Source organism: Gymnoscopelus braueri (assembly GCF_963280865.1).
Source record: "Gymnoscopelus braueri genome assembly, chromosome: 3".
In the NCBI taxonomy this organism is placed as follows: domain Eukaryota; kingdom Metazoa; phylum Chordata; class Actinopteri; order Myctophiformes; family Myctophidae; genus Gymnoscopelus; species Gymnoscopelus braueri.
In genome coordinates, this window is record NC_137612.1 from 43,541,911 (window position 1) to 43,552,813 (window position 10,903).

The window sequence follows — 10,903 nt, forward strand, 5'->3', positions numbered from 1 at the left end:
AGGAACACCGCAAGACGTAGTCTGCAGACAGAGAAGATGACATGACACAAGTCAGTCAACATGGGTTTCCCCTGGTTAAATATATACATTGTAAAGACTATATGACTCTCTACAGACTGAGCACAGCATAGCCACAGACGAGGCCAACCTGGTTCAGAGTGTACTGTACGTCCCACCAGCGCAACATGTTGAAACCTGCATTTCTTTACTGCACAAAGGCAGCCAAATTCCCCAATGATAATGTATTGGTGACATCATAAATTGAGAATATAATTTACAAAACCAAGATTTGTCAAGGATCAAGTATATTTATATGTCCCAAGCTGGGCCTTTTACAGCAGATAATAAAAGCCCTAAAAACACAATACAGTAAGACAGACATGTGTATACATTGTCACAAGATACCCCCCACAATCTTTTCTAGTATTTTCTGTCTAATACCTAGATTACAATACCAGCAAATGGCAGCAAAGTAGATGACAGATTCAATGAAGGCTCTATATCATTGATTTGTTTACCTGAAACGTGGCTAACTTCCTTAAACAGAAAAGGCACTGCTGGCCTTTCTTGCAAACAATTTCAGTATTGGAATCGAATTTCAGACGATTGTCGATTATGGTCCCAAGATATCTATAAGTGGTTACCAACTCCACTGACTGGCCATCTATAACACTACTCTGAGGAACTAGTGGTGTGACAAATACTTACTGAACAGTACATCCCTCTTCGCCTCATCCAGTTTATTCTTCCCCTCTGGGATGACACCATGCTTTCCGTATACGACGGCATTGCGGCACTCCTCATGGGTGAAGAACACCTCGAACAAGGCGTGGAATAGCCTCTTGCAGTCCTTCCTGGCACGCTGGTGTATGGCTGCCAGCTGCACAGATGAAATCATCTGTCCACAGCCTGTGAATAGAGAGCGAGCAATTAACAAACTGCATTTTAAGACATCAGTTTTGCACTTGTAAGGCTCAGCTACATTGACCCCTTTCTGCGCTCAGTGCACCATGAAAACAGACAACTGTGACCTTCTGAAAACTTCACTATCTAGTTGCAGCTCACAACACGGATCACTCGCTACCAAGAACGTCAGGTTCAGTGTGAAATGTATGGCAAACGTATACATCCATACCTGGATATAGCTCCTGCTGCCCGAGACTGGACACTCCAGACTCTAGGTCACCGACCAGGGTGATAAAGCCCTTCAGTGCGTCTAGTTGCTCAGAGCCTAGAACAAAGACAAAAAAATCTGAGTCTACTGAGTGTATTTGTAAAACAATAAGATTGAGTACTGTTCTATATAGCTCTACAGTATATTCTGATAGCCGTCATTGATGAGTATTTGTTCAGTAGCAGGGGTGGATCTCCCCAGCTCTTCAGTAAACAGAAAACAGTTTTATTTTGGGATACCAATGTTTTCCAGTCATGTCAGAGAACTCACAAAAGAGGTACAGGATAAAGTAAAGTTTCAAGTGAGACAAAGAAATTAGCAGACAAGTGAAAACTGCAACATTACAGGCAATAAAACTTACTGATACTGGAGAGCACAGTGGTTATCCTCCTCAACTGGAGCTGGAGCTTCTCCACCTCATCCCCACAAGAGTCGCAAGGCTGCCACCCTTGACCCTCTGGTATGCTCTGGTCAGATGGATTTGGTTGACCTAGAAAGATTGAAAGCACGTCAAAACTGTAAAGAAAAGTTTAAAAAAAAAAAGTAGAATGCAAAACTCATCTATGAATCCTGAATTTGAAGGACAACAGTGCCAAGTCTGCTGACACTTAGCTGAGGAACCACAACTTCTACTGGAGCGTCACCGGACGGAGATGGAGGTTGCAGTACACTGGGTGTTTCTTGGTTCCACTGATCCAAGTCCATATATGTAGCTGCATACGGCTGTGCAGAAAAGAGAAAAGGCCCTTAATTGTACTTGGTCAAAAATCATCAAAACTATAGGCTACTATACAACCTCATAGCGCAGCACCGAGTGCTGTGCTACGAGCTTGTAGGTCTAAATGGGTTAAATCTAAAGAAAACATACCTCATCAACAGGTCGGCAGGCCTGTGTAGAAGAGGCTGGAGGGTATGGCTGTAGATCGGGGTAAAAGGTATCACAAGGTTGCAGAGGTTACATAGGTTACATAGAAAAGTAACCTTAGTTTGTAGTCTGTCAAAGATCTTTAAAAAATAGCTATGCCTTTATGCAATGCATTGTGGATTTTAGATAGACCAATCAAAAGTAATGTGGAATGTAATACAAGTCACAAATAAATTCAATCTAAAGAAAACATACCTCTTCAACAGGTCGGCAGGCCTGTGTAGAGGAGGCCGGAGGGCATTGCTGTAGACCATAGTTAAATGGGTCATAAGGCTGGAGAGACAGAAAAATAACATTAGTTTGTAGTCTGTCAAAGATCAGTACAAATACATTTACTAAATGAAGTTGTGTTCAATGCAGTGTTGTGTTCATCACATAACATTCACCACAGTATAAATACACCCGTGATCAGTTGACTCAAATTAATTCCCCCCTCCTCCCCAACAAACCTCTTCATCCACAGCTTTGCCCTGCAATAATGTTAAACTTGAGCAGAAGGTGTGGTCTCTTACTACTAGTGAACCAACACTTACAGTATATTTGAAATGTTACAAAGTCGCAACTTAAATGTAGACATTAAATGTTTGAAAACATTTTACCGTGTCAAGAGCTGGGCAGAGGACCTAGGGAAAGGCTCGTTGGGGCCGGCTAGGCTGGGCAGAATATTGATCAGAAGGCTGGAGAAACATAGAAAAGTAACATTAGTTTGTAGTCTGTCAAAGATCGGCAAAAAGATGGCCTTAGGGCTTGCTAGCTGTGGTGCAGACTGTAGAAAATCCCCTCCTGCTCAGTCCCAGGTGGGAGGAGCTATAGACTGGGTAATCACACTGCACACCTGATTGTGATTACAATTAGCACCTAATTGCAGTGGGCCCTTTAAAAGGCACCCACTTCGCTGCAGCTAGAGAGGGCAATGTAGTGGGTTGGAGCGTTTGGTGCTGAGTTCCTGTTATACTTTAATTTATGTTTGTTTCCTGAGTTTCTTTCCGATGCATTATTTGAGTAAGTACAGACTTATCATTGTTATGGTTTATCACTTGTTAAGTTACCTTGCTTAAGTTTATTGTTGTGTACTTTGTTTGATTGGTTTCCCTTGTTTGTTTCTATTATAGTTTAAAATCATCATTATCATCACCAACTGATTTACCACGTCCATGCTCCATCAATGCCATATTGCTTGTACTGTTATGCTAAATAAATACTTAAGTATTTTTATATATCCATCTGGTCCACTGGTCATACTTTGAAGGGTATCCTGATGCCTGAGTATTATTGGGCGGTGAAACCGCCCCTATAAGTGAGATTTGGAAAAATGTACATTTCCCTGCGCTGTGATCTGGGCCCAGGAAATTTGTAGAATTATCCTGCGTGGTGATTGGCCAATCACAGTCTATTCAGGACTGTGATTGGCCAGTGTCACATGACACATGTGCATAGCCCTATATAAGAAACCATAACGTGAAAAAAACCAAACTTTGGTTTTTTTCACGTTATGGTTTCGTCCATCATAAAGAGTGTTTCAATAAATGTATTTATCTTTTGTACATGATTGGTTGACTCCATTCAGTATCGTGATTAGCTAGCAAGACACCGCCCACTTCACACAGGGTGTGATTTTTACCCCACAAACCGAGTTAGTCAATTTTACATGGTCCTTCGAAACCGGGATATTTGGCCATCAGGCATAGACCAGAAATATTAAAACTGACCAGATGGAAACAGTATGGCAAAGTTTATGGCAACAGTACTGGAGCTCCCAATACCAAACCTTGTATGCACAGCCAGCACCTGGCTATCCTATAGCCCAGGCTACTATGGCTAATGGCTGCTCCCAGCCACAGAGTCATGGGGTCAGTGAACATGATGGCAGACTTGCTGCTACTGCACCAACCCCCCAGCAGTACACCTCCCAGCAGTACACCTATCAGCTTCAACCTTCGGCCCAGCAGTACCAGCTCCAACCTTCGGCCCAGCAGTACCAGCTCCAACCTTCGGCCCAGCAGTACCAGGTCCAACCTCCTGCCCAGCAGTACCAGGTCCAACCTTCTGCCCAGCAGTACCAGGTCCAACCTTCTGCCCAGCAGTACCAGCTCCAACCTCCGGCCCAGCAGTACCAACTCCAACCTCAGGCCCAGCAGTACCAACTCCAACCCTCGGCCCAGCAGTACCAACTCCAACCTCCGGCCCAGCAGTACCAACTCCAACCCTCGGCCCAGCAGTACCAGCTCCAACCTTTTGCCCAGCAGTACCAGGTCCAACCTTCTGCCAAGCAGTACCAGGTCCAACCTTCTGCCCAGCAGTACCAGGTCCAACCTTCTGCCCAGCAATACCAGCTCCAACCTCCGGCCCACCATACCAACTCCAACCTCAGGCCCAGCAATACGAAGCACCACAGTACCAGGCCCAGCCGTACGCAGCCCAGCCTCAAGCCCAGCCGTACGCAGCCCAGCACCTTCCGGTCCAGTACGCAGTCCAGCACCTTACGGTCCAGTACGCAGCCCAGCAACTTCCGGTCCAGTACGCAGCCCAGCAACTTCCGGTCCAGTACGCAGCCCAGCAACTTCCGGTCCAGTACGCAGCCCAGCACCTTCCGGTCCAGTACGCAGCCCAGCACCTCCCGGTCCAGCTTGCGGGCCAGCAACTTCCGGCCCACCTCCAGGCGACTCCTGCGCCTTCTCCTTAAGTGGTGCCTCAAGCTCTTCCTCCTCTCCAGTCTTCGCCAGCACCCGGGCCTCCTCCCCAGTCTTTGCCAGCACCCGGGCCTCCTCCCCAGTCCTCGCCAGCACCCGGGCCTCCTCCCCAGTCCTCGCCAGCACCCGGGCCTCCTCTCCAGTCTTCGCCAGCACCCGGGCCTCCTCCCCAGTCTTCGCCAGCACCCGGGCCTCCTCCCCAGCAGTACCAGGTCCAACCTTCTGCCCAGCAGTACCAGCTCCAACCTCCGGCCCAGCAGTACCAACTCCAACCTCAGGCCCAGCAGTACCAACTCCAACCCTCGGCCCAGCAGTACCAACTCCAACCTCCGGCCCAGCAGTACCAACTCCAACCCTCGGCCCAGCAGTACCAGCTCCAACCTTTTGCCCAGCAGTACCAGGTCCAACCTTCTGCCAAGCAGTACCAGGTCCAACCTTCTGCCCAGCAGTACCAGGTCCAACCTTCTGCCCAGCAATACCAGCTCCAACCTCCGGCCCACCATACCAACTCCAACCTCAGGCCCAGCAATACGAAGCACCACAGTACCAGGCCCAGCCGTACGCAGCCCAGCCTCAAGCCCAGCCGTACGCAGCCCAGCACCTTCCGGTCCAGTACGCAGTCCAGCACCTTACGGTCCAGTACGCAGCCCAGCAACTTCCGGTCCAGTACGCAGCCCAGCAACTTCCGGTCCAGTACGCAGCCCAGCAACTTCCGGTCCAGTACGCAGCCCAGCAACTTCCGGTCCAGTACGCAGCCCAGCACCTTCCGGTCCAGTACGCAGCCCAGCACCTCCCGGTCCAGCTTGCGGGCCAGCAACTTCCGGCCCACCTCCAGGCGACTCCTGCGCCTTCTCCTCAAGTGGTGCCTCAAGCTCTTCCTCCTCTCCAGTCTTCGCCAGCACCCGGGCCTCCTCCCCAGTCTTTGCCAGCACCCGGGCCTCCTCCCCAGTCCTCGCCAGCACCCGGGCCTCCTCCCCAGTCCTCGCCAGCACCCGGGCCTCCTCTCCAGTCTTCGCCAGCACCCGGGCCTCCTCCCCAGTCTTCGCCAGCACCCGGGCCTCCTCCCCAGTCTTTGCCAGCACCCGGGCCTCCTCCCCAGTCCTCACCAGCACCCGGGCCTCCTCCCCAGTCCTCGCCAGCACCCGGGCCTCCTCTCCAGTCTTCGCCAGCACCCGGGCCTCCTCTCCAGTCTTCGCCAGCACCCGGGCCTCCTCCCCAGTCTTCGCCAGCACCCGGGCCTCCTCCCCAGTCTTCGCCAACACCCGGGCCTCCTCCCCAGTCTTCGCCAGCATCCGGGCCTCCTCTCCAGTCTTCGCCAGCACTCGGGCCTCCTCTCCAGTCTTCGCCAGCATCCGGGCCTCCTCCCCAGTCTTCGCCAGCACCCGGGCCTCCTCCCCAGTCTTCGCCAGCACCCGGGCCTCCTCCCCAGTCTTCGCCAGCACCCGGGCCTCCTCCCCAGTCTTCGCCAGCACCCGGGCCTCCTCCCCAGTCTTCGCCAGCACCCGGGCCTCCTCCCCAGCCGGTGCCATCATCCGGGCCTCCTCTCCAGCCGGTGCCACCACCCAGGCCTCCATCACCCAGGCCTCCATCACCAGCGCCGCACACCCAAGCGCACCCTGCTCGAGTCCAGGCCTGTCCAGCGCCTCCCCCAGACCCTCCAAAGTGGCTCCCCCGACATCCACCCCTTGACTGGCTCCACCCCCTTGGTCGGCCCCCAGACCTTCACCTGAAGTGGCCCCGCCAACGTCAGTGGGCCTCTGCGTGGTTCCACCCTCCTGGTCACCCTCCAGACCCCCTTCCAAAACAATTGCGGCCGCCTGAGTGGCCCCAACCCTCAGGCCAACCAGCAGACTCACGCCACCCTTCCGCCCTGCCTGGGGTCGTGTGCACCTCATGGGGCGGCTGAGGACAGACTTTTCCCTTCCTGGGTGTAGCCAGCCCCGAAATGACATTGAGGACAAGGGCATTTTGTTTATTATCAAATACTATATTTGACGGGGCGGCTGTAGAAAATCCCCTCCTGCTCAGTCCCAGGTGGGAGGAGCTATAGACTGGGTAATCACACTGCACACCTGATTGTGATTACAATTAGCACCTAATTGCAGTGGGCCCTTTAAAAGGCACCCACTTCACTGCAGCTAGAGAGGGAAATGTAGTGGGTTGGAGCGTTTGGTGCTGAGTTCCTGTTATACTTTAATTTATGTTTGTTTCCTGAGTTTCTTTCCGATGCATTATTTGAGTAAGTACAGACTTATCATTGTTATGGTTTATCACTTGTTAAGTTACCTTGCTTAAGTTTATTGTTGTGTACTTTGTTTGATTGGTTTCCCTTGTTTGTTTCTATTATAGTTTAAAATCATCATTATCATCACCAACTGATTTACCACGTCCATGCTCCATCAATGCCATATTGCTTGTACTGTTATGCTAAATAAATACTTAAGTATTTTTATATATCCATCTGGTCCACTGGTCATACTTTGAAGGGTATCCTGATGCCTGAGTATTATTACCCCACAAACCGAGTTAGTCAATTTTACACAGACCATTGAGCAGAAGGCTGGAGAGACATGAAATGTAACATTAGTTTGTAGTCTGTCAAATAGAAAATGTACAGCCAAATGTAGATAGACTAACACTTATCTGACATTTTACAAAGTCACAAGTAAAGACATTTACTTGGACCAAGTGGGGTCCACGCAGGGACCCCCAGGAGTCCTTGAGGGGATTTGAGGGGGTCCTCATGAACTTTTGTTGGCATAGCCTCAATGACAGTTTTACTACTTTAACTACTTTACTACTGATATAATTTTATCAACCCAAATCGTGTATGGGGACGCCCTAGCTGGCACATATTATTTTCAGATGGTGGTCCAAAGCCAAATATTAATTTGGGGATCCTGGACTAGAATAAGTTTGAGAACCACTGCAAAGTTGGGCAGGGGGAGGACTTCACAGTTTACACAGCAGACACTCAAGTCTGGACACTCAACTGGAAACATTCAATTCTAAAAACATTTGAAACAAAATCCTTAAACAAAATAAATATATTTGACAAAATATGAAAACACACGTGAAACAAAAAAAAACTACAGCACAAAGTAAAATGTCTATTCTTACAAAATAAATATATATATATAAGTGCACTTTGAATGATCCTTGTATGTCCATTTTCAATTAAGACCCGAAAAAAGAATACATTTTAAACAAAAGACCCCAAACTGGAATCCAGAGTGACAATACAACGTATATATAAAGTGCTCTGAAGGAGAGGCATAACTGATCCTTACTTCACAGGGTCCATCAGTTCAAGAATAATTGTTACCAAGACGTCTTGGCGGTAATAAAGCAGTACCAAGCTCTGTTGGTGACTAACCTGAGTAATCAACTAACCGTATTACAGCAACATCGAGGAACTGAACTGGTGGCGTTTGGTCTTGTTCCACTTGGGGTATGTGAGGTGAACGGTGTAATCACGCCATGAGATACATCATGCTGACATAGGTGTCCTCTTTTGGGAAGGTCAACACAGGCATGGCTCCAATGGCATGTGCAGATGGTTTCACAGACAATCACGGCAGGGCTGAGTGGAGTGGTCTCGCCTGAAGAAAGGTGTTGGGGTCTTCTGCAGACTGACACAAACACAAACAGAAAAAACAAAACATTATCACAAAAAAATCATGCGTTGCATTCGGAATCTTATAGTCAAATATGAAAATTGCCATATATGTACATTTCTTACCTCAAGGATGTGAGCATAGCCTGTAGGTCCTAACTTCATGTGATGGAGACATGTCAGGCGTGCTGCAATGTTAAAAACATTAATTTACAGCAGCCAGTTATTTAAACAAGCGTATACTTTCATGAGATACTCTCTGAGATACTCGTCAGAAACAGTAATTACCTTTGTCCAGCTGCTTTTCATAAAAGGTCCCACTGCGGATCACTTTGGGTACAAAGTAGGAGTTCCGTCAATCGAGGATTCGTCAGAGTTCATCCTATGACACAGACAGATAAAGAGAGAGAGCGGGTCAGTTCACATTCTTCCAACGAGGATCTACCGGTGTTCATCCATAACTAGATATGGTATATATATGGTATAGGGGGACCTTAAAGGACTTTGTTCCCACAAAGAACAGCGTGGTAAGTTTTGGAAACTTTTGGTTAGTTACTCACTCTTAATGTTAGCATGCAGCAGCTGCTAAGTAGCCCTAGCTCTGGCCCACAGCGTCAGAAGGAGTTCTCCTTAACGCTATGGGCCCTTCTAGCCTTTGCCCGAACACCCGCGATAGCACAAACCTGTTTTCAACATCTTAAAACCGTCTTTGTTTTGGTGAGTAGATAAAGTGCATTTTTTATTACTCGAGACGAGAGGCTGAGCAGCCTGCGCTCCCGTTGGTATGCGGGCAGCGGCTCGAAAGTACCATGGCGTTAAGGAGAACTCCTTCTAACGCTATGGACCAGAGCTACATGGGTGAACCATGTTATCTTATCTAAGTTCAGCTGTCGTTAATAACATCATTGTTAGTAGTATGCTAAGCTGCTGCTCTTGTGTGTGCAAAAATAAACCACCTGTGGCGTTATTGTGATTAAATGGTACCTTATTTGGTCAAACTATGGCAGTCTAATGAACACAAACACTACTGTTTTTATGTTGTATTCAGCCACTTATGTAACACAACTCTGTCAGGGTGTAAATGGAACCAAATGAACAGAGTGACTGTTGACTCAGTCACAACAGTGGCTGAATGTTGATGAACTTCCTATGAAAGCAATGTCTATGACATGAAACCATTTAGTGGACAATAGTTTATGTATTGTTGAGTTATATGTGGTACCAGTATTTACTATTAATCTTTTCTTTATTCCATCTCAAGGTGTGTGGAGTACACTTCCCGGATGGTAGGCCAACAAAAGAACACCCATATCCAGTTTTGCAACTAGGATATAAATATCACGTACGTTAGATCTTTTTCCCCTTCAAATTGATTGTTTTTGGTTCAACATGTTTAATTTATTTTGAAAAAATAAAAATAAATGTAGCACTGTTTCTTTTTCTTTTGTTTTCATAGGGGAGAATGCAGTCTGGTAAAGCCCCCCCTAAGAGAAGATGCCTTCAGCCATTAAGCAGCAACACATTAAGAGCAGCACCTGCAGACACCACATCCAATGTGGAAAATGTCGATCAAGTACGTTAGATCTTTTTCCCCTTCAAAATGATTGTTTTTGGTTCAACATGTTGTTTAATTTATTTAGAAAATATGTAAAAAAAATTAAGCATTGTTTCTTTTTCTTTTGTTTTCATAGGGGAGAATGCAGTCTGGTACAGCCCCCACTAAGAGAAGATGCCCTCAGCCATTAAGAGCAGCACCTGAAGCCACTTCATCCAATGTGGAAAATGTCTATCACGTACGTTAGATCTTTTTCCCCTTCAATTTGATTGTTTTTGGTTCGACGTCTTGTTTAATTTATTTTGAAAGTAAATAAAAAAAATTAAGCACAGTTTTTTTTGTTTTCATAGGGGAGAATGCAGTCTGGTACAGCGCCCCCTAGGATAAGATGCCCTCAGCCATTAAGAGCAGTACCTGAAGCCACCACATCCAATGTGGAAAATGTCTATCACGTACGTTAGATATTTTCCCCCTTCAATTTGATTGTTTTTGGTTCAACGTGTTGTTTAATTTATTTTGAAAGTAAATAAAAAAATATAAGCACAGTTTCTTTTGTTTTCATAGGGGAGACTACAGTCTGGTACAGCGCCCCCTAGGATAAGATGCCCTCAGCCATTAAGAGCAGTACCTGAAGCCACCACATCCAATGTGGAAAATGTCTATCACGTACGTTAGATCTTTTTCCCCTTCAAAAGGATTGTTTTTCGTTCAACATGTTGTTTAATTTATTTTGAAAATAAGTAAAAAAAATGTAAGCTATTTTTCTTTTGTTTTCATAGGGGAGAATGCAGTCTGGTACAGCGCCCCCTAAGATAAGATGCCCTCAGCCATTAAGAGCAGCACCTGAAGCCACCACATCCAATGTGGAAAATGTCTATCACATACGTTAGATCTTTTTCCCCTTCAAAATGATTGTTTTTGGTTCAACATGTTGTTTAATTTA

At 47.0% G+C, this 10,903-nt stretch overlaps 3 long non-coding RNA genes across 5 annotated transcripts; 1 reads left to right on the plus strand and 2 right to left on the minus strand.

Moving 5' to 3' along the window:
• Positions 1 to 432: 432 nt before the first annotated feature.
• On the minus strand, positions 433 to 2,745 carry LOC308079305. 2 transcript variants are annotated; one of them, XR_013932590.1, is made up of 6 exons: positions 2,699 to 2,745; positions 2,295 to 2,372; positions 2,043 to 2,090; positions 1,536 to 1,897; positions 1,136 to 1,231; positions 433 to 909 (listed from the first exon to the last, which is right to left on the minus strand). It is a non-coding gene; the product is annotated as an uncharacterized lncRNA (long non-coding RNA). The 2 variants fall into 2 exon arrangements; XR_013932591.1 differs by lacking the exon at positions 2,699 to 2,745 and having other exon boundaries at positions 2,295 to 2,684.
• Positions 2,746 to 8,290: 5,545 nt separating this feature from the next.
• Positions 8,291 to 8,787, minus strand: LOC308082178. Its single transcript, XR_013932901.1, has 3 exons — positions 8,694 to 8,787; positions 8,532 to 8,593; positions 8,291 to 8,421 (listed from the first exon to the last, which is right to left on the minus strand). It is a non-coding gene; the product is annotated as an uncharacterized lncRNA (long non-coding RNA).
• A 784-nt stretch (positions 8,788 to 9,571) lies between these two features.
• Positions 9,572 to 10,835, plus strand: LOC308082072. 2 transcript variants are annotated; one of them, XR_013932892.1, is made up of 4 exons: positions 9,572 to 9,747; positions 9,862 to 9,978; positions 10,097 to 10,189; positions 10,293 to 10,366. It is a non-coding gene; the product is annotated as an uncharacterized lncRNA (long non-coding RNA). The 2 variants fall into 2 exon arrangements; XR_013932891.1 differs by lacking the exons at positions 10,097 to 10,189; positions 10,293 to 10,366 and adding an exon at positions 10,740 to 10,835.
• Positions 10,836 to 10,903: the final 68 nt, after the last annotated feature.